This window comes from Mercenaria mercenaria, chromosome 3 (assembly GCF_021730395.1).
Source record: "Mercenaria mercenaria strain notata chromosome 3, MADL_Memer_1, whole genome shotgun sequence".
NCBI lineage: Eukaryota > Metazoa > Mollusca > Bivalvia > Venerida > Veneridae > Mercenaria > Mercenaria mercenaria.
Window position 1 is genome coordinate 4,989,343 of NC_069363.1, and position 22,251 is coordinate 5,011,593.

Genomic DNA, 22,251 nt, shown 5'->3' on the forward strand with positions numbered 1-22,251 from the left:
TTCGTGTTGGGAAGTTGGCAGTTACTTACGGAGAACAGGTTTGTACGGGTATAGAATCCAGGAACACTGGCTAGGTTAACTGACCGCCATTACATAACTGAAATACTGTTGGAAAACGGCGTTAAACCCAAAACAAACTAAAATCTCTGAAGCTTGAACCAAGTAAGGTATTTGGTACAACTTGGAACAGGCCTGCGACCATGCAGTCGTCGGTGGGAAATGCGTCTTCTACCTTTTCAATGGTTGATCAAACAGCTTCCGCACAGTCTCCAGTGATTATAAGGATCTTACATGCCTGCCTGTGTAAGACGGGGTTTTCCCTACCCGAGGGACAGTGTGGAATGGAAAACCGAGCGTTAGCGAGGTTTTTTATCCATGCTGTCCCGAGGGTTGGGAAAACAGCTGTCTTACACAGGCAGACATGTTAGATCATTTTTCTTGCCTATCACGTTCAAAATAGATCGTGGAGACAAATAGATTTGGGTATTTCCTTATATTATTTATAAAGTTTATGACGTCACAACAGTGCCGTTACTATGTGACGTCACCTTAGTGCACGCTATTTTAGACAAGGTGTTTCCCTAGGGAAAGACAGGAATATCTATCCCCGGCGCGTGCTCGGACAAATGTATACTTTCCCCGCTAAGTAGGCAAGAAAACTCGTCTTCTGCCCAGTCGCTGGTGAATCCTACGACTTCTAACAAGTCTTTGGTGGTGGTAACTTTTTCTTCTCAGTCACTGTCCGTACCTGTGTCCTCTGCTAAGTCACCAGTTGAACCCATGGCTTCTGACCAGTCGCCAGTGGCGCATATGGCTTCTGTAAACTCGTCTTTGATGCCTATGTCTCCTCGGTTACCGGTGGAACTTCTGTGTCCTGCTCAGTCAAAAATGGGATCTACGGCTTTTGTGCAGTCGCCGGTGGCATCTATGGCCTCTGTTTAGTCGCCGATTGAACCTATGGCTACTGGTCAGTCGGCAGTAATACCTTTGTCGTCTCTGTCGTCGGCAGTTCCTGTGTGTTCTGTATCCAGTTACCAGTTGTACCTACGGCTTCTGACCAGACGTCAGTAGCATAAACGGCTTCTGCACACTCATCAGCGATGTATAATATATAATTATCTCTCAGCTGCCTAAAGTACATGCGGTTCTGTTCAGTCGTCGTTGGGACCTGTGGTTTCTAGGCAGATGCCGATGGGACCGTCGATTCCCAAGCAGTCACCATTGACGAACATTGCACCGATCAAAGAGCCGATCTTCACGCCTGCAACTCCGAATCTCATTTCTTCTAAAGTAAAATCTGTATCTCCATTCAGCAAACACTTGAAATACCAACATTTTCTGCTTCAAGTTCAAATAAAATAAAGAAACCAGCTATGCCAAACGCAACAACTGGGGTTGCATACAGGAAATTGCTATAAGATGAAAAGGGAAAAAAAAGGAAGAACCTGAAAAAATCAGACGAAAGAATGAAAGACTTAGAAAGAACAAAAAAAATTGAAAGATGAAACAAATAGAAAAGAAAAGAAAAAAAAAAGCGAATGTTTACGATGGGAAAGAAAAAAGATGCACAGCAGAAATTACTAAACGATGTTCTCCGGTCAGATTCTGATGATGCACAACAGATTTCTCCCGGACCTTGTTACCAGTGTAACTTTCATTCAGTGTGACAACTGCATCCTCAGGTTTCGCTTTACATGACATAGTGCTGAAGACGAGTTGCCTTTGTTAATGGTAAATTTCACACTACTTGAGACCGAGTGTTCCAGTTAGTCATCTAGCTCATATACTGGTAACCTCAACATTGTGGCTAGCATAGCTTACTGTTTTGAGTGAATAGTTGACGTTAACATTTTACAATTCGAGGGCTTAGAGCGAAACTGGTCTATCTGTATATAGAAATAGAAGCAGATAGACCAGTTTCGCTCTAAGCCCTCGAATTGTGTTTATAATTTGACACCGATTTAGTGTCCATAATTTGTTTGTTGACTTGTGTAATTAATTAATTAAATATTACAAAAATGTATTCACCATGTTGGGTTGATTTTCTTTTGCAAAATGTTATGCAGTTCTAAATGCCGACATTGAAGACGTCAAAACGTCACCTTGGTCGCTAGGGCGTTGCTATGGTTATGAAATTACCTCTAGTTTTGTACTTTGTGATATCAGTCTATTTTGATAATTACAGCTGCAAGCCGACATGATTGTTTGACAATATTCCTGCGCGGAGGTTGAATTTTACGAGGGCGCAGCCCAAGTGAAATTATTTCGTACGACGTATAACCGCACGAGAGTGCATAAATAGTGTTCAGTTACCGTTTTGCTATAACTTATTTCGATTCTAGTATATCTTTTAGTGTAAAATTTAGATAAAATATGATAGAACTGTTTATTGACGCATGTGTGGCGCCAAATGGTTGGTCGTCATGATCCTTTGTTCATACACGCCAGGACCGGAAATGGTAATACGTCTTGCGGAATAGTTCCATTAAGGCGAAAATGATGCCGAATTATTCTGCACAGCTAATAACCGACTCCGTGTGTGTGCAAATTAATTAAGACAGTTATGCTATGTGACAGTTCGTTTTAAACATGTTTTTAAGTAAAATATTTGATCGAATTTGAAAGCGCTTTTTCTCGATTCGCGAATGGCCCTCGTGAAATTATTACGCCCGACGTATAACCGCCCATCGTGTATAAATAGCGGTAAAGCACTGTTTTGCTATAAATTATTTATCAAATAAAGCTTTGACGCTGACGTCGTTTGAAAGACGTTGGTCGAATTGACATTGTCAATGAGAGGTAAAGAAAGGAGACAGTTGATGTTTCAGCAGGAAAAGCTTACATGTGATAAAAAGAATATTACATTTGTGTCTTTCCAAATTGAATTTATTATACTCTTTGAATAGAATTGATAAAATGATCGACAGAGCCTGGGATTTTATCATTTTATTGAACTCGTTTAATAAATTCAATATGAATAATAGCATGAATAGTACAACTTTAACATAAGTGCAGGGAAGTAACCCTATTTGCACAAAATATGTTATATATTAGAAAGTTATTCCCCTTCCGTCACTACTGTTACAGCTTTTTCACTATTGTCCGAAGCTAAATTATTATGTATGGAGTTTCTCGTTTCTGCACACGGTATCATACAGTACCGGCGCTGAGTCTGGTGTAAAGTATGGAAAACTGATTACGGTCGCTGACTTCAAATCACTTGCCCCTCATCGATGTGGGTTCAAGCCTCACTCGGGGCGTTGAATTCTTCATGTGAGGCAGCCATCTACCTGGCTTACGGAAGGTCGGTGGTTCTACCCAGGTGCCCGCCTGTGGCGAAATAATGCACGGAGGGGCAACTGGGGTCTTCCTCCACCATCAAAGCTGGTAAGTCGCCATATGACCTATAATTGTGTCGGTGCGACGTTAAACTCAACAAAAATAAAATTTTGTAATATTTTTTCTTTTATGTTCATTATCTTTGTTATTGATGAAATAATGCACGAATAAACCCAAAGAAAACAAAAAGAAACGTGTGTAGCCACTTGAAATACCATCTCGATACTCTTCCCGCTTTGCTGCCGTATCGCTTAATTAAATATACTCTCCTCAGATTGTGAATCAAGTCCAAAACCGTGACATGCTTCCTAACTCCTCGAATTTCTGTGAGTAGCATTAGTTAATGAAGAGTATAAGACTAACCAAGTAATGTTATCATAGTCCCATGTTGAGTGCCAAGTTTCACACGGTGAAATGATTGTGCCGCCAGACCAAGACGCAAACTCGGGACCTCGGAATACTCTTCCTACTAAGCTAAATATTTGGGGCAGGATCAGTGATTTACTCCCCTATCACCACTACAATAATTAGATTGCTCTACTTACATAACTCCTACGTTATGTGCAATCCTAACAATCTATATTTAAATTAAAAAAAAAAGCAAATGGTTTTCTGATATCCTGAAAATGAACTTTTGATATAAAAAATCGCAGGAAATTAAAAGTCAAGAAATCGATTTTTGATATGTTAAACAATGATTTCCTGATGGAAAAATCTTAATATCAAGAAATGGTTTTCTGATATCCTGAAAATGAACTTTTGATATAAAAAAAAATCGCAGGAAATTAAAAGTCAAGAAATCGATTTTTGATGTCTTGAAATGAGTTTAAGTATTTCTTGCTATAAAATCAATCTGACATCAGGAAATCGATATTTTGATAAAAAACGCATTTCTTGATATCAATAAATATTTGTTGATATTAAGAAAAGAATTTTTGATATAAAAATTCATTAAGAATAGTAAAACGGTGTGCCATAGTGGTGTACCTAGCTGGAGTACTGTTCATTTTGTTTATACATTTTTTTTATTCAGTAAAAAAATATATGCAATTTTATTAACTGTAATCAGTTTGGTTTTAGAAATACACCGAATGAAAATGAAAAAGAACCCGAGTATGCCTCTGGAACAATGCAGTACTCTAAAATAGGATATTATCACATGTTTGACGTCGTTGCAGTGAAAACCATTAAATAACTATGATATTACATCTAAGAATTAAAACAGCCCTCGTGAAATTATTTCGTACGACGTATAACCGCTTGGGTGTATATATAAGGTAGAGATAGACCCTAACATTTTCATTGATAGAAATACATTAAATAAAGTCTAGAAATTGATTTACAAGTCCTTGAAATTAACAAAAATGATTTCACAAATGTACAATGTTTGATAGTTTTGCTAATATCAATAACAGAAATTTTAATATTTAATTCAAAGTTGTGATCCGCAAAGAATGTCAACTCTTGCCTTGGGCTAGTACTTTAAAGCAGAGATATTTATTAGTTTATTTCCCTTGCAATTACACAATAGAGTCGAAAACGAAAACGGTTTAAGACACAATATTATACATTTTTGCACAACAAAATCGTTCAGGAGTTATTAATATGTGTTTGATTTACCCCTGAACCACTGGTTCCTATGGTTTTGTCAACTTACTTATGGTAAAAATTAACTTTTAACATGCAGACAATAAAATAAAAAACCAGTAAGTATTTTATAGTGCAGATAATACAGTTTTGCTTGTATCAAAATGTCACAATAGAAGCACTTTTGTAATACAGAACACCTGGTAGGATTAGTAAAGGTGCAATTATATTGATCTCTTTTTCCTATGCCTATATAAGGAACAGTTTCCAACAATTGTGACAATTCGCCGGTCAAGTGATGCGACAAATTTGCGACTTCAGTTATCGCCCAGAAGACAATTTCGAACTCCCCCCAAATAAATTTTTCAGCTTCAGACCGATCTGCAAATATTCCCTGTGTTCATCAGCAATCAGATAACCTACAAAATAATAATAAAAAAACCATTCAAAACAAGGGTCAGAATTTCGAGAAAAACAAATATATTGGAAACTGACAATTTTCTCAATGTTGTGAAGCCAAATGATTCGAACAGCTATTAATCAACACTTTCGGTCACATTTATTAATTTTTTTATTTATAACGCTTGAGGTTGCTTTTGGAACGGCATTGATTTTTTTCTACACATTTAATTGTTTATAAACTTCAATAGTGTTATTTTGTTGACAAAAAATATTCCACGATGGAAGATCAAAGATAATAATATTAAATATTGGTGTATCACTTAAGTAAATTTTAAGATACGCAAAGTTTTTATTTTTCAAACTTGGCCGCCAATTTGATGACGTCATAGATGGGCCCAGTCGCGGAACTTGGACTTGCAACATGTCTTTTTGTGACTAGATCCAAAGAAGTATAATATATATATATAATTTTATTTTTATAGCTCTTTGCTAGATCTAACTACAACGCTCTTGTTACTCCATGCTCCGACAAGTGTGTGGGGCGTGTAGGATCGGAACTGCACTGTTTTTTTTTTTTTTTTTTTTTTTTTTTTTTTTTTTTTTTTTTTTAATATCTTGTGTTTAAAATACATTTATTTTGTTCATAAATTGTATACTGCTACTAATCAGTCGTGCACATCCGTCTTGCTGATGAAGATGTGTCGCAAACAGGACGTGTTGAAGTGTCTCCAAACGGCAGTTTAGGGCACAGTGTAGGCAATGGTTTTGAAAACAGTGCTGCTAAAATTTAGTGTTGCTAAAAACCAGATAGCTAAATAATACAATAATTTATGTCATGATACAAGCATGAACATGTATTAAACTGGTCAAAAAACATTACAGTGTCGTTTCTTACACGTTAGGCAACATACGTTAGACTAATATTTTTTTTGGAGATTTTAAAGGGCGATAATATCGGCAAAAGCCATTTATAAAAATGCATGTGCAGGTAGCCTGTCATTTTTGCGGAAGTTTTTGAAAATAGCATATTTTTTAGAGAGATCTTAGTACATATGCAATATTTTTAGAAAAGACGCACACTTTTTAGTCGGTGTCAGTGCTGGTACTGGACTTCTTTCCTGGTACGAAATCAAATGTACGGGGCCAGAAGATTCCTTGCAGTCGGGATTCACCTCCTCACTTGGTGTTACAGATAGTAACCATGACTTGGATGTTACAGTAGAATGTTCTTGAAAAGTATGCGGCCTGTTTAAATTAAGTTCATTTGTTTACAAAACGTTCTTAAATAACGTGTTGTTAATACCATTGACATGATATCAGGCGATGATAATATTTTGGCAGTAGAAGGCGATGCCTTAGATTATACCAAAGTCTGATAATGATAAATCTGAACAATTTTTTTCCATATTATTTCATATACTTTATTGTTTAGCAGGTACGTTTGAGCCATTTTAACAACATGCACGTTGAAGACGCGTACCTCTCTCTGCCATGCGCAGTTTTTAACCCTCTCCATTTGATGTCCACAGAAACGTTGGAGAGTTGTTTTATGAATTTAAACAACTTCCCCCATTCCGTTGCATGTACATCCAGAAAATGTCCGTGCGTACGGTTTGTAGACTTGCCTTCTGCATGTTTTCTACCGTATATTTAATATATAAGATATGGAAGTAATTTAAAAATATTTTATTATTTCAAGTTACTGTATAATGTTTTTATATATAAGATATTCTAATGCAATAATTTTTGACATATTTCAACATGAATATTTGAGACCATGTTCTATGTATACTTTCAAAAAGTGGATAGCTTTTGTGTATCTGTGGCGCAGGACCAGTTACGGAATCGGACACCGGGGGAGGTGCTAGTAATATCGGAGGGCCGGCTTAAAGCCCTGAACTGTCTTTGCGCACATTATATAATCTTCCAGATGGCGTTTTCACAAAGAAAGAGTTTCTTAACTGCTCAGTTTTACAGTTTCTTACTAATGAACCACGTGAATTATTAACCACTTGATTTTCAAGAACGTTTGTCGTATCACAGTCTGCATGTATGCATGCATCCAATTTGCATATGCGACAACTTACAAAGTAATTTAAGTAAGTATATGCAAATTGGCGAGCGAAGCGGGCCGGAAGAAATACAGAAAACATATAGAAATGGCTTAAAATGTATATTAATGGAATGCAGTGTGCAAACCTTGCCCGAACGAAAAGGCGGTGCGTTCGCACCCACCGCACCTCCTCTGAAGACGCCCTTGTCCTCCACCCTCCTGTCGGGTTTTGGCTGTTTTAAACATTTGTATCATGTATACGTATATGTACTAACAGTCATCCCATCAAAATTTCGTGCAACACGCTCGTGTCCAGTCATGCGTTTTTCCATGTAGAATCTAGATCTAACTAAAGTTGTTTTGTAAGAGAGAATACATTTTGATTGGTCACATATCGAGGGCTTGGTGCAAAACTAATGTAAGTGTATATAAATAAAGAGCAAGATACAATAGTTTTGCGCCAAGCCCTCGATATGCTTTCTGCACGAATAACAAGTTTTTTTTGGCGCGAAGTAACATATTCTTAGACGTAGATCTATCTGGTGAGTTTTTTTTTATTTGTAATTGTTCATTTAGATCTAACTACAGTAGGCTATTTAGATACACTGACGAGATAAAGAAACGCCTCATTCAAACTCGGTATACAATTTTTCGTTAACCGTGATTCAAAATTAGAAAAGAACAATTCCATTCGCAAATTAGATGCTTTTCAAGAATTTATGGTCAGTAAGAAATCATTTCATTGTCGCATTAAGCTTAAATCCTGAATTTTAATAGCCCGGTCGGAGAAATTGCATTAGAAAAATCAGTAGCGCGTGTGGCCACCTCTGCTAGCAACCACAGCAGCAAGGCGACGCCTCATAGAGCCGCACCAGTTGCGTAACAGATACTGTGGGATTCTGGCCCACTCCTGGTGCAGCGCTGCTACCACTTCCCGGACGTTTGCTGGCTGGTGTTGACGTTGGCGTAACCGCCGTCCGAGATAATCCCACGCGTGTTCAATCGGATTGCAGTCCGGTGAACACGCCGGCCAAGGTAAAACATTAATGTTTCTAGCCTGTAGAAAGTCCCTGGTGACGCGTGCAACGTGAGATCGCGCGTTGTCGTGCTGATAGACTAATCCTTGACGTTGACGGAATAAAGGGACAATTACATGACGTAATATCTGGTCGATGTAACGCCTGGCTTTGAGATTACCTTGGCAAACGACGAGTTGGGACTTAAACCTATGGTTGATTGCTGCCCACACCATTACTCCACCTCCACCGTTTGCGTAGCGTTCATGGCGTCGTCTATAGACACGGATACGTCCGTCGGCGTTCCACAAGTTGAAACGCGACTCGTCACTGAACACTACGTTCTGCCAACGCTGGCCGCGATGGTTGCGGGCCCAAATAAGACGTTGGTGACGGTGGCGTAACGTTAGAATTAGACCGCGGTAGGGCCTACGACAGGTAATTCCGCGTTCTCTGAGTCGATTTCTCACTGTATGTCGACTAATTGGACGTCCACGGTTACCTACAACTATACGTGACGTAGATTGCGCCGTCACAAATCTGTCACGTAAATGACGTTGACGTATATAATTATCCTGTCGTATTGACGTTACACGCGGTCTACCTGAACGTGGTCTATCGATAGACGTTCCCGTGTCTCTAACACGTCGAATAAGACGCACAATTGTCGAACGAGAGACTTTAAAACGTCTAGCAACTTGTTCCTGCGTTCGCCCACATTCAAGCATAGCCAAAACCTGAGCCCTCTCTTCAGAATTCAGCCTCGGCATTACGAAAACTAATGTTTTTTTTCAGAGAATAGCTGAAAATATGGTTGTGTGTCGTATTACACATGTACATGTGCAAAAATCGTTCAATCAAACCACATGGTTTACATGCACGGACTGCACGAGGAAATCATGACCAGGTACATGAAGTGAACAAATGGCTGAATGAAATCGCGCGAGTTTTTGTTCACTGTGTTTGTCGGTCAGAGTACATGTAGATTTACTACATTTCACAACAATTAAAAGCGTAAGGAAAAAAATAACGCCAAATTTCAATGAGGCGTTTCTTTATCTCGTCAGTATATATAACAGCGAGAAATGTACATTTTCCACGTTCGTTGTTTTATCAGGTTCCTGACTTTTTTGTGTTCTTAGGTTTTCTTCACACGTAGATCTACCTAGATCTTGGTTCTCTGTTTAATGAAAATAAACGTAGATCTACAGTGGTTGATTCGCTCCACAAACCACTACGAGTTCACATCGAGAAAAAAGTGTAGACAGACCTAGCCATTTTATAGTCAAAAGTTTTCGCACTGTCCCGAAACACGTGCCTAGTCGCTCATATACGACGTGACATTTTTTTTTGCAAACATTATCTTTAGGTTATAGGCCTATCTTTATTTTTTCGTAATGGATGCGTAAGCATAATCTCTGAAAAATACTCAAAAACTATTTCAGTTTAATTTGTTTAAAACTGAACAGTAAGGGGAGATAACTGATAACTGAAAGGGGAGTTTTTGAAAAGGCCGCCATTTTTTGTAAACAAGAGCAAATGTGATAAATTTTACAGGTGTTTGTCTCGGTAAGTTAACTAGATCTGCCGTAAAAAGGGGTATTTTAACGATTCTGATGCCTAAATTAGAATAGCACTAGATATTTATAAAGACATTGTCTTTTAAGAATTTTCAGAAAAAAGTAGATCTATAAAAAAATTGACTAATAAGGCCAGTTGTAATTTTCAGTTGTGTACGTAACATAGTCTGTACTGTAGATTCATATATGCAGCATACCATAAGTAAATGAAATAATTTCAGTCCAAGTATTATTTCAACAGTTTCAAACATTCAATCTGTAAATTTATATAAGCTCTAATTATGGAAAAATATATAAATTTACATGAATTAAATATGTATAGATTATCGATATGTGTAGAAATTACGGAAAAATATATTTACTTAGAGCGGGTGTGGGTATTTCCAAACAGTTTCTGGTTAGCAATAATGTTGAATGTTCGGAAATACCCACTTGTATTGCCATTTAAAAACAACTTGTTTATAGAGTGATTCCAGCTGATTTAGCGTGTATAATTCCAAACTATGTAAGTATACAGATATTGTCAGTATAGTGTATTGAAGATATTACCTATTGGACGTGTATTTCCGAACAGAGGGGGTAATTCCGAACAACAGTGGGGCTAACTCCGAACAGTTCCAACTTCTTAAAAACAGAACGTTTGTTTGTTTACAATGATAAACACAGACATTCTTTACAGTATTACTTGCATTTTTAACAAAGAAACTTTATAAAACAAAACATATAACTGGAATTTACAGAGCATCTGTATCTAAACCTAAATTTGCAGAAGCACAGCACAACATCTGTGACAACTTTCTACATGATTAATGTCCGAAAATTGAATATGGTATTAACACCCGTATACATGATGCAGTGTGCAGTGTTAAAAATGTCTTAGAATCTGTGTTTAAATTAACAGTATTTGCATTCAAACGGAAGTTCGTCTGTATAGCCCAATAATTCATCTGCCACACATTTAGGGTGAAATTTGCATCCACAATTGGTGCATGTAGGGTTTTTCGCATGCATAGCAGTAACGTGGACCTTGTCGTGCAGGGTTGTCTTGGCACCCAAAATTTGCTTGCAACTCTTGACAAGCTCATGCTATTGCTACACCAGTCGCCGCCTCCTCTACCAGAGTCGGATCATATTTCACATGTTTAAAACGAGCCAATATGAATGAAAGAAAGTTGAACTCATTTTACAAAGTAGTAGATTTATTTATTTGTTACTGTATCTTTTTTTTATATATATATTTATGTATCTACTTATTTATTTATTTATAGTCTAGCTCTAGTTATTTGCTTCAAATATAGTATAAGTCTTTATATATACTTATTTTGGATAAACTGTTCCTTATACATTGATTGTTTGGAATTAGCCACACATTAATTAACAAGTGTGTCTAATTCTGTACAGCTTCTTTGATCTTTCAGCGTTTTCCATAATGAGAAATGCTGTCTGAAATCATTAGTCCTCCACCTCTGATTCATGTGGGGAAGTTGGCAGTTACTTGCGGAGAACAGGTTTGTACTGGTACAGAATCCAGGAACACTGGTTACGTTAACTGCCCGCCGTTACATGACTGAAATACTGTTGAAAAACGGCGTTAAACCCAAAACAAACAAACAAACAAACAAACATAATGAGAAATGCAGTTAACTCCCTGCCCACGGGACACTTGTGATGTAAGAATTCCATCAAAACATTGTCAGCGGTAAAAACCAATACTTTTAGATCCTTACATACTACTTACATCATAATACGAAAACAGGTAAGAACGACATGTGTGCAAGCTGTCGTATAAATTCTAGTCTATTATTTTGAAAAGGTGCGCGACAAAACTTTGCATTCATTGCAATATGATATGGAATTTGTTGTTATCCTGTATGTGACGCCGTGGATTAGATTGGTGCCTTTCAAGAATACGAAAATGTCATTGGAAAAATGTGTTCCGAATTACCCCCCTGTTCGGGATTACCCACACCCGCTATATATGTATAGATTATCGATATATGTAGACAGGCTAATTGATACTGTCGTATAGTCCAATATAAGTAAGGCTGTCTCCGTAGAGGCAGCCATACTGTAAATGTCAAAAAAAATTATTCGGAACCGTCTTTGGTGAATTTTGTTCTCAATGAAACATTAGTTTGCTTTATATATTTGCAGAATCGTGTCTCTTAGTCTATATATTAATATGTAATGCTCCTTCTGAAAAAATTTACATATGGTGTTTGTGCACGTACGTCTGTCCAACCATCCCTCATTTGTGTCCAGAGCATAAATTCATCAGATTGGAGATATCCCCTGGATTGAGAGACATTCTCTCGATCTAAACATTGTCTCTCGTTTGAAAGACAAAATGTCTTTCGATCGAAAGACTCAAATTAGCTTATTAGCAATGAAAATCATTGAAAGAGTAATAAAAACTTACTTTTTAGAATGCGCAAATTTATTTCAAATTTAGAAAATTATCTTTCTTTTATCAGATTTTCAAAATCAAAATTATTTTGGGAATTTTGTTTAAGCATTATAATGCTTAAGTAAACTTCTATGACAATGTTTTTCTTGTAAAGTTTACTCGAAATAACAAATTGTTTCAATGAATAAATAATGCGACTGTAATGTAATGATTGTTTTGATAATGATTTTCTGTTTTTTCAACACTTAAGCTAAATACAGTCTTTCGATCGAAAGACATTTTGTCTTTCAAACGAGAAACAGCTAGTGTTTAGATCTAGAGACTGTCTCTCAACTGTGGTGAAGTCTCTGACCTGTTCATAGTATGATGTCACTTTAAACTTGGCATAATGACAGATGGCAATGAGACGATGTGCAGAATCTCAGCTTAAACCCTGTAAGTCAAAGGTCAAGGTCACAAATGAAGCTCGGAGGTCTAAATTGCCCATCATATTGTGTCCGGTGCATAACTTAGCTGCAGAATTATGGCCATTGAATTGGTCAAAACTGCCAAAATTGACAGTGTCCGCTTGATAACTAAACATGACTTATGCAGAATATACATTTGTATATCATTTGCGCACCTGGCCAATCTTTACAGTGAATGCCTGTAGCAATTATTGAAATGGGTAAAAATTTTGTTGCTTCAAAAACGGGCCAATCTTACAGCGATTGCCTGTTAACATTATGAGACGGGTGCCTTTTTTAGGTGAGTTTTTGTGATCACTTGGCGTCTGTCTGTCTGTTAACATTTAGCTTGTGTATGCCTTAGAGGCTGTAGTTTTCAATTGATCTTCATTAAATTTGGTCAGAATGATTGCCTTGATAAAATGTAGGTCGAGGTTGAATATGGGTAATCTGGGGTCAAAATCTAAGTCACTAGGTCAAATCAAAAGAAAACCTTGTGTATGCGATAGAGGCTGTATTTTTCACGAGTTTTGGTCAGAATGATTGCCTTGATGAATTCTAGGTCAAGTTCGAATATGGGTCATCTGGGGTCAAAAACTAGGTCACTAGGTCAAATCAAAGAAAAACATTGTGTATGCAATAGAGGCTGTATTTTTCAATTGATCTTCATGAATTTTGATCAGAATGACGTTAGCGGTGTGCAAAGGATTTGTTTTTCTTTATCAGGTATATTACAAACAAGTGCTCCTCAAAAGGTTGCATAATGAAAGAATTGATTCCAGTGAAGTATGAAATGTGATAAAGAACTACCGTCTACATCATAGATTTAAGGATGACCACAATATTGTAAGAGTTTTCAAGGCTCAGGAAAACCAGTTCCCAGGGTGGATGACTTTTTTGTTTGAAACAAATAAAATATTATTAATAGCCTAATATTGATTGAAAAACAACAAATTTTCATTGATTTGAATTGGTTCTAATTTGTAAAATATACAATTTTGTCAAGCCTACTTGCAGAAAATTTAAAAGACAGTCCTTCCAAATCTAAAAACTAACATCTGCTGTTATTGCCTTTAAAACGATTATCAAGCAATTTAAAACAATGTTATAAAGTCTCTAAAGTACAGTATCTTAAAATATTGTTTGAATGTATCAAGTGATTCGCTAACAGCAGCTCATTTTCCACAGTTTTGGACCAGTAGTACAGAAACTTCTATCATTGAATGTTTTCACTTAGTATGTAAAACAAAATGACATTCAGAATTTTCTGATCTCAAACCTTCTGCTATATAAGGAACATACTGTGTAAGCAGCTAGTTCAGTCAAATACATAGGTGCTCTACCGATGTGACAGCTATACATAAAAGAAAGGATCTTGCTTTCACCGGCAACCAATGTAAGACAATACAATGCTTATTTGGAACTGTCAAACTTCCTGGTGTAAAGGACAAGCTTTGCACACATGTTTTAAATAAGTTCAGTTGCATCTTATGCACATCACCGTTAGGTACACTATACAGAATGACATTGCAGAATTGAACCAGAGACAGAACTAAAATATCAGTGGCTACTTTGGTAAAATATTTTTAGATGTTGTTAATTTGTAGGTAATTCAACTTGGCTGTAGATTCTATGACAGTTGCATTTTACATGATCTTTAACCTTTAGCCTGCTAAGTTTCTAAAATGGACTGGTGTATTATTCAACGCGGGCAGTACCATTTATTATTTGAAGGGGTGTTCAAGACTGAATGACAAACAGTGCAGATCAGCCTGCACGGAATAATGATGATCTGCAGTGGTTGCAAAGGCTGAATCACTTGCCGACAGCAGGGTAAAGGTTAAAGTTCAAGGTTTCATCAAGAAAAGCACCAAGATATCTAATGGTGCTTTCATGATGATATCATCACCAGCAATGTTAATCGAATTTGTATAACATTTGTTCAGTTTAGGTCTGCTACCAAACCTAATAAATACAGTTTTTGAAGTTTTTTGTGATACAATATGGATGAGTCATAAAGTTTTTAGGTGTATTTTGACCTATATCTGGTAAAGATTGTTTCCATCAAATAACTTAGTTTGGGTCAAGATAATTGAAATGAAAACATGTTTTAACTGGCTGAAATGTTCGAGTCATTCAGGCTGTGTGTCAGCAAATAATGGGTTGGACATTGTTTGCCTTGGGCTTCAACATTCTAGTTGTTTGTATGACAACAGTATCTGTCTGTGCGTCTGTCTGTCTGTTATATGTTGTCCTCGAGTATATATATATATATATGATAGACTGTCCACAAACAGATGATTTGTAATTTTTATAAAGAAACCTTCTTAGATCATGTTAACTTGTTATTCATTCTTTGGGAGATTATGTTTACATGTATAAAAAAGGGTTAAATGAAATCAATAGACTGCCTAAAATGAAAGTTTCAAACCAGTCTGTAATTATTAAAATTAACAAGTTTCTGTGAAAAAATACTATAGTACTTTATTATATTTTTATATTTCTAGTGCTGCTGCCTTATCCAGCCTTCAGCCTAAAAAAAGTCAGTCTCAAGCTCTGCCTCCAAAACCAAAACCTGTCAATCAGCCACCACAACAGAGGGCACAAAATAGCTTGGCGAGAGACCTTAGTGAAAGTCAAGACAGGTAAACGATTTGAAAATAAATACAAGAAATTTTAATGCATCAATGCTAATGAAGAAATAGGTTGGTTGTAAATGCTTCACATGAAATTTACCTGCAAGTTAAACTGTTCAGGATTCTTGAGTTTGTTCTCTCAATTAGGCAAATATTTTTTTTAATGTGAGATGGAGCAAACTTGTTACATTCAAATCCAGTGTGTTTTTTTTCAAGCCAATTTTGGGCCGAAATTGGGCCCCGATCCCAAGGCAAAAAAAGTTTTTTTCCCTCAACCAATTTCAAAGTTAAAATTCTAGTTAAAAAGAATTTTTTTTTAGCTCACCTGTCACAAAGTGAGCTATTTTGACCGCTTGATGGTAAGCGTCCGTCGTCCGTAGTGCGTCGGCAATTTCTAAAAAAAATCTTCTTCTTGAAAACCACTGGGCAGAATTACACCAAACTTCATAGGAATGATCTTTGGGTGGCCCCTTTCAAAATTGTTCAAAGAATTGAATTCCATGCACAACTCTGGTTGCCATGGCAACCAAAAGGAAAAACTTTAAAAATCTTCTTGTCCAATACCACAGGGCCTAGGGCTTTGATATTTGGTATGTAGCATCATCTAGTGGTCCTCTACCAAGATTGTTCAAATTATTCCCTCAAGATTGTTCAAATTATTCCCCTAGGGTCAAATATGGCCCCGCCCCAGGGGTCATATGGTTTATATAGACTTACATAGGGAAAACTTTGAAAATTTTCTTGTACAAAACCACATGGCCTTGGGCTTTGATATTTGGTATGTAGCATCATCTAGTGGTCCTCTACCAAGATTGTTCAAATTATCACTCTAGGGTCAAATATGGCCCCGCCCCGGGGGTCCCAAGTTTTACATAGACTTATATAGGAAAAAAGTTTAAAAATCTTCTTGCCTGAAACCACAACACTTAGACCTTTGATATTTGGTTTGTAGTATTGTCTTATGGCAGGGGTCAAATTTACCAACATTTTCTACTAGCTAAAAGTAGCTAGTGCCCTTTTTGTTTACTAGCTAAAATGAAAAGATACCGGCAAATATTAAACAATAATATTTTAAATTACTTTATCAATATTTTACTGGCCAAAACCTACTGATAAATCTCTGTAAGTAGCCAGACACAAAAAAATAAATATTCTTTTAGCTTAAAATAGCTAGTGCCATTTTATCCACTTACAAGCTAACGTCAAATCCTTCCATGTTAAGTTATATTGATATAAACATAAATGATAACATTCCTTTCATGCAGAAAAATGTATACCTGCAGAACACTTTATTCAAGCTTTGAAGACATTTGCTTGATATATTATTGACTAGCTGAAATTAGCTAGTACATTCCACTAGCATTTAGCTTGTATGCTTGTCTAAATTTGAACCCTGTATGGTCCTCAACCAAAATTGTTCAAATTGTACCCCTTGGGTGAAAAGAGGCCCTGCCCTGGGGTCCCAAGTTTTATATAGACTTGTATAGGAAAAAGCTTTAAAAATCTTCTTGTCTGAAACCATACGACCTAGGCTTTTGATATTTGGTATGATGCATTGTCTAGTAGTCCTCTACCAAAAGTGTTCAAATTATATCCCTGGGGTTAAAAGAGGCCCTGCCCTGGGGTCACTTAGTTATTATGTGAGTTATATAGGAAAAATACATAAAAAATCATCTGATCCTAATTCCAAGACTGTCTAATTATAATTACCTGATGACCCCAAGTAATATGATGTAACTTGACTGTGACCTTGACCTACTGACCTACTTTCTTTTTTTTTTTAAGATACAGCCTTGAAATTTTGAAGACATACACAGTTTTGCACACAAATCGTAAAACTGAATTTCATTGACCATGAATATGACCTACTGACTTTCTTAATATTTTATCATCAGTTTGACATTTGAAACATGTAGCTCATATTACTCAGGTGAGCGATCCAGGGTCATCATGACCCTCTTGTTACATAGAATTACTCACTGTTTTTCGTAAGTATATCAATTATTCGTTAATTTCATGTTCCTAACTACAAAAACAACAAACAAAATATAGGATACAGGTCTTAGTATTTGACAGCATTCCAATGTACAAAAAATACGAATATATTTGTCTTGAAAATGTCAGATGGTACGATGTTGTGCGATGTGGTGATGATCGACCAGTAGAAGTGGGGTAAATGTGATTATCTTTATCTTTGTACAACACTCAGCCTGAAAACATACTGTCAACAGTTAAGGCTAACAAATAATCAGGTGTACATGAAAATCTAAACTGTAAAAATGTGTTTTCTATTGGGTCCCGAATGAACCAAATGTAATAACTTGAACTCATCTAATCTGGAATAAAACAGCATATAAGATGGCCATTCTGGTCTCTCTCAGCTGAGTTGAACAACCACAAAATAAGAAAAAATGTGCAGTGTGTAAAACATAACATTCTTTCAAGGTAAAATAAAAATAAAATGAAAACTAGCTCAAAAGAGGATAACGGCAATTTACATTTGAAAATGAAAGAATAACATTGCATGGGGAAAAACAGCAAAAAATATATTGATATAGAATTAAATGCGTACTTGTGAATATCACTTTTCTAAATGTGGATACCGAGTCTGGCATGAAGAATTCATATGTTCTCATATAATGTTAAATGTATATCTGCCTTTAAAGTTCTAGTAATACATGAATACTCAACAGTAATTATCAAGGAACTGTTCATGTCTAAAGACCCTTGAAATATAAGGTATGTAACTGTGAACCTTATTTTCTATCAGAACATAATGGAGACGTAATGTCTGGCCTGAGGAATCTCTCTAGAACTAAACGATTCACAATCAAAAAGTCTGCTTTCAATATTCGAATACTTCTACAAGCCATCAGCAATAACTATAAAGAAACTTTAAATGTGTGTAAGGGTGGGTGGGAGGGAATAAACAAATAATCAAAATACTTGTTACGCTGTCAAATATTCAACCTCGAGTGAAGAATATCAGTTAACAATCACTTATATAGTGCACTGAAAACATGAGAAAATCGTGAATTGCAAGCAGAAAACACGGTAAAATAACTACCGGGAACTGGAGACAAAAATAGCTAGCAGACGATGAAAAACATGAATAATTTAATTTACTCACTCTTTGTCGTGAGTAAAGCAATTATTCACTAATTTCATGTTCCTAACTACAAAAACAAAATATAGGATACAGGGCTTAGTATTTGACAGCATTCCAATCGAGCTAAACAAAGAAGGTAATTGTAGTATACTAAATTCAAAAGATTCTTTTAGAAATATCCAAAGTTTTCAGAATGTTAACCAAAGTAAACGCAGCACAGCCTAATATTAATGTAATATAGACAAAGCATTCAAAAGACAGTCAATGCAATAATGCACGACTAAAATTAACAGCCCATGCTTTCTCAGCACAGCCAAAGCAAAATATCTCTTTACAGCAAACGCTTTCGCAGCACGACCAAATAGGGTCACTTTTTCGATACAGCGTACGCTTTAACAGCACTACCAAAGTAAAACGTTCATTTTTTCCAAACACCCGCATTCGCAGCACAGCTGAAGTAAAATAGACACATAGCTTGATACTCAAAAAGTATACTTATCATTCATTGTAGTTCTCACCAAGTTTTATATGAATAACATATCCATCTTACTATCTACATTAAGCTACAAAGTGCACACCATCTGAAAATATTAATTCACATATTAAACATTTCATTTGGAAAGAACTCAGCAAAAATAAATTACACACAACGGCTAATGGTTTCGCATTACGGACTAGAAATATGAAAATACAACAACATCCTGTCTTGTTATCAGGGCAGTTCTATCCAAATGCTGAAAGTTTCACTAAAACGATATACGTTAAACTATTCACAACATTTAAAAGTAACACTTACTGCAGACTTTAATATAAACTCTTGTTTGGCTAGTCAGCTCTTTTGCGTTATAACCAGTCAAAACAGTAAAACATTTTACAGTACAGTTAAAGCAAAACGGACATAACTTCCTTAGCAAATTGAGCTTGAACAGGTAACACTTAGCCGTACAAGCACAGTGTAAGAAATCAGTGCTTTCGTGTATCCTTTTAAATTAAGTTTGAAGCGACTCCCTATATTACAAATGTATACTTAACTATTCATTGTTGTTCTTAGCTCAACAGAAATAAATATCCACCAAACAAGGTAACACTGATCACTACATCTGAAAAGAACATAAGATCAATGATTGATCTAGAAAAAAAAATATATATCACAGCACAATTAAAGTACTTGAATATGTCTAAAATGAAAAGACAAAATCACTGTCGTTTTTAAAACAACTTCGTTTATCAAAATATAATAGTCATTCATAAAGGTATTGACTTGAAGCTTAGAATATAGGCACTGCAGGTGTTGATCCAGACTTCCAACTATCTACATTGATCATTTTCGAACAAGAACGATTTTGGTAGGCTATTTTCCACTTTTGGCAATATAGTGAGTCACCAGGGGTTGACTTTGGGCTCTTGTATCATTTTAACAATCTGAAACTGTAACAGGAGTCTTTATTGATATGAGATCTTTAAGACACCCCACAGAATTATCCGTATTCTTTTGTTTCCATGATGGTGACCATACATAATTTGCATGGAAAAATTTGAGAAATATGGGTGTCTATAGTTACAAACTAACAGTGACATATATTAGGCCAATACAACCTGTTTAATGTCTGAACATTTTATTGAATTTATCTGGCACAGCATTTGATATAAGGGAATTCCTATAGTTTTTTATACGCATCTTTCTGCGCAGCCGACACTTTCTATAGAAAACTGAAGTGAAGTCAACATTTGTTGGAACATGTGACAGACAATCTTTAATATGAGGAATCTTGAATGAAATAACATTTTTGATAAGTTTTATCAGTAATCAAATGTTGATATTAGTTTATGTTGTATTGACAAGTATCATGCCTGACAGGTATCTTGCCATTTTTGTGATTGTGTTTTCACGTCGCATTTTAGTACAAAGACAGTGTTGTTCATATAATGTAAGACAATTGACTTAGTACTGATAAGACAGTATCACCTTTAAGATTATTTAGTATTCAATTATAGAAAGAATTAAGAACTTTTAAAACTTTTTTTTTAACTTCTAGCAGATATACATGTAATCTATTTGGTCAGGTTCGCGCCATTTTTCGCCCGAACAGGTGTTGTATTCAAGCAGTCTTAACATAAAATTTATCCTGGAGACCCATACATTTTTAGCCATTTTTATGCTCACAATACAATTATTTATACACTAGAAAAACAGGAAAAAATTCTATGAAACAGTTTTTTCAAAATTTAAAAAAATATTCTTCACTATGGGTATTTTTCATTGAAAAATGTTCACAAAAGTGAATATGAAACAAGATTTTTTTTTCATTTGTACCCATTATTGTAAGGATATAGTATTACAAATATGACTATGATAGTAAATAAGTATATAATAAAATCTGTAATAAGAATAAACCTTATTGTGCTGTCTTGATGTATATTTTGGTTGGTATTTATAAAAAATCAGAAAATTATGAAAATGTTGAAAAATCGCTGGCAGTTCCAGCAACAGTGGGTGTGTTCAAAACAATTTTTCACAAAAACAAGCCTGGTGACCCATTTCCTATCATATAATTATGTGAATTTGAAAAAATTCTATGAAAGGAAAAAAACTGTAGGAATTCTCTTTAAGTTGAACTGAGACCACACTTTGTTTCTTCATAGTAAGATAGTTATGTATGTTTTTAATGAAGTTGTAAAACGTATATAATTTAGGCCATCTTAAAAAAATTGTTTGCAGTTACTGACCCAGGATTTTAACCATGGGTAGATAGGTAGGTTATTAAAAAAAAAAAGAATTCCTCAAATTAAGGAAGTGATCCTTACCTATTAAGTGACACTTTCTTATTAGTTAGAATACACTACATACACCCCGGGGTGTAAGATAGATTTTTCTAGCACTGGTAAAAACACTAGAAATCCACATCTGGTATGCAAGAAACAAATATATTAATGCATTACTGTTGCAGTATAAAATATAAATGTTTATTTTTGTCTTCCACTTGTAGTGGGACAGACATGGAGACATATCCATTCCTTATAGTATATTTTTCCAGTGTATCAGATACATAATCTCGGAAATTTGCTTTTACATGCTAAGAAAGTTTTACATGTATCTGAAGAAGGCAGAGGTTAAGGTTTACGAATACATTTGTATATCATCAAAACACAGAAATATTTGATAAACGAACAAAATCTTTACCAACAATCTACCTAACCATTACATGTTCTGCCATACTGTCCCGTATGATGGATATACTTAAAATATTTTTTTAAAAAAGTTGTTCCGCTTTAAAATGAATGCCATTTGTAATGAAATAAAAGTAAAGAATTGCTGGAAACTATGTTCCACTTAGTTTAATACTGAAATTTCAACACTGGGACATTATTGCAAATGCATCGAAACAAACATGTAACAGTATTTGAAAATGGTGAGTTTTTAAAGGTGTTTAACTGGCTGGAAGTGTACTCCTTTTGTGCAGTCTTTTTAGGGAATTCAATATATATATTAAAATAAATAAATAACATTTGAAATTTGATTATTGTCTTTAGTTGGACTGAGGCAATCAGGGTAGATAGCTATGGACTGATTTTATGTCAAATTACCTCCCTTTGTTTCAAATTAAAATGGGTGTATCTCAGTAAAAAATGAAGATACTGATTTGAAATATCATTTCATTCATTTGTGCCATCAGAT

The 22,251-nt window shown here is 35.5% G+C and overlaps 1 long non-coding RNA gene across 2 annotated transcripts in view; it reads right to left on the reverse strand.

The window, feature by feature from the left end:
- Positions 1-17,495: 17,495 nt before the first annotated feature.
- LOC123523688 (uncharacterized) overlaps positions 17,496-22,251 on the reverse strand; it is a 111,896-nt gene continuing 107,140 nt past the window's right edge. For both annotated transcript variants that reach the window (XR_008370085.1, XR_008370084.1), the window contains exons 6-7: positions 19,608-19,675; positions 17,496-19,156 (exon numbers count right to left, since the gene is read on the reverse strand). This is a non-coding gene — a long non-coding RNA (uncharacterized LOC123523688). The remainder of the gene's footprint in view (positions 19,157-19,607; positions 19,676-22,251) is intronic.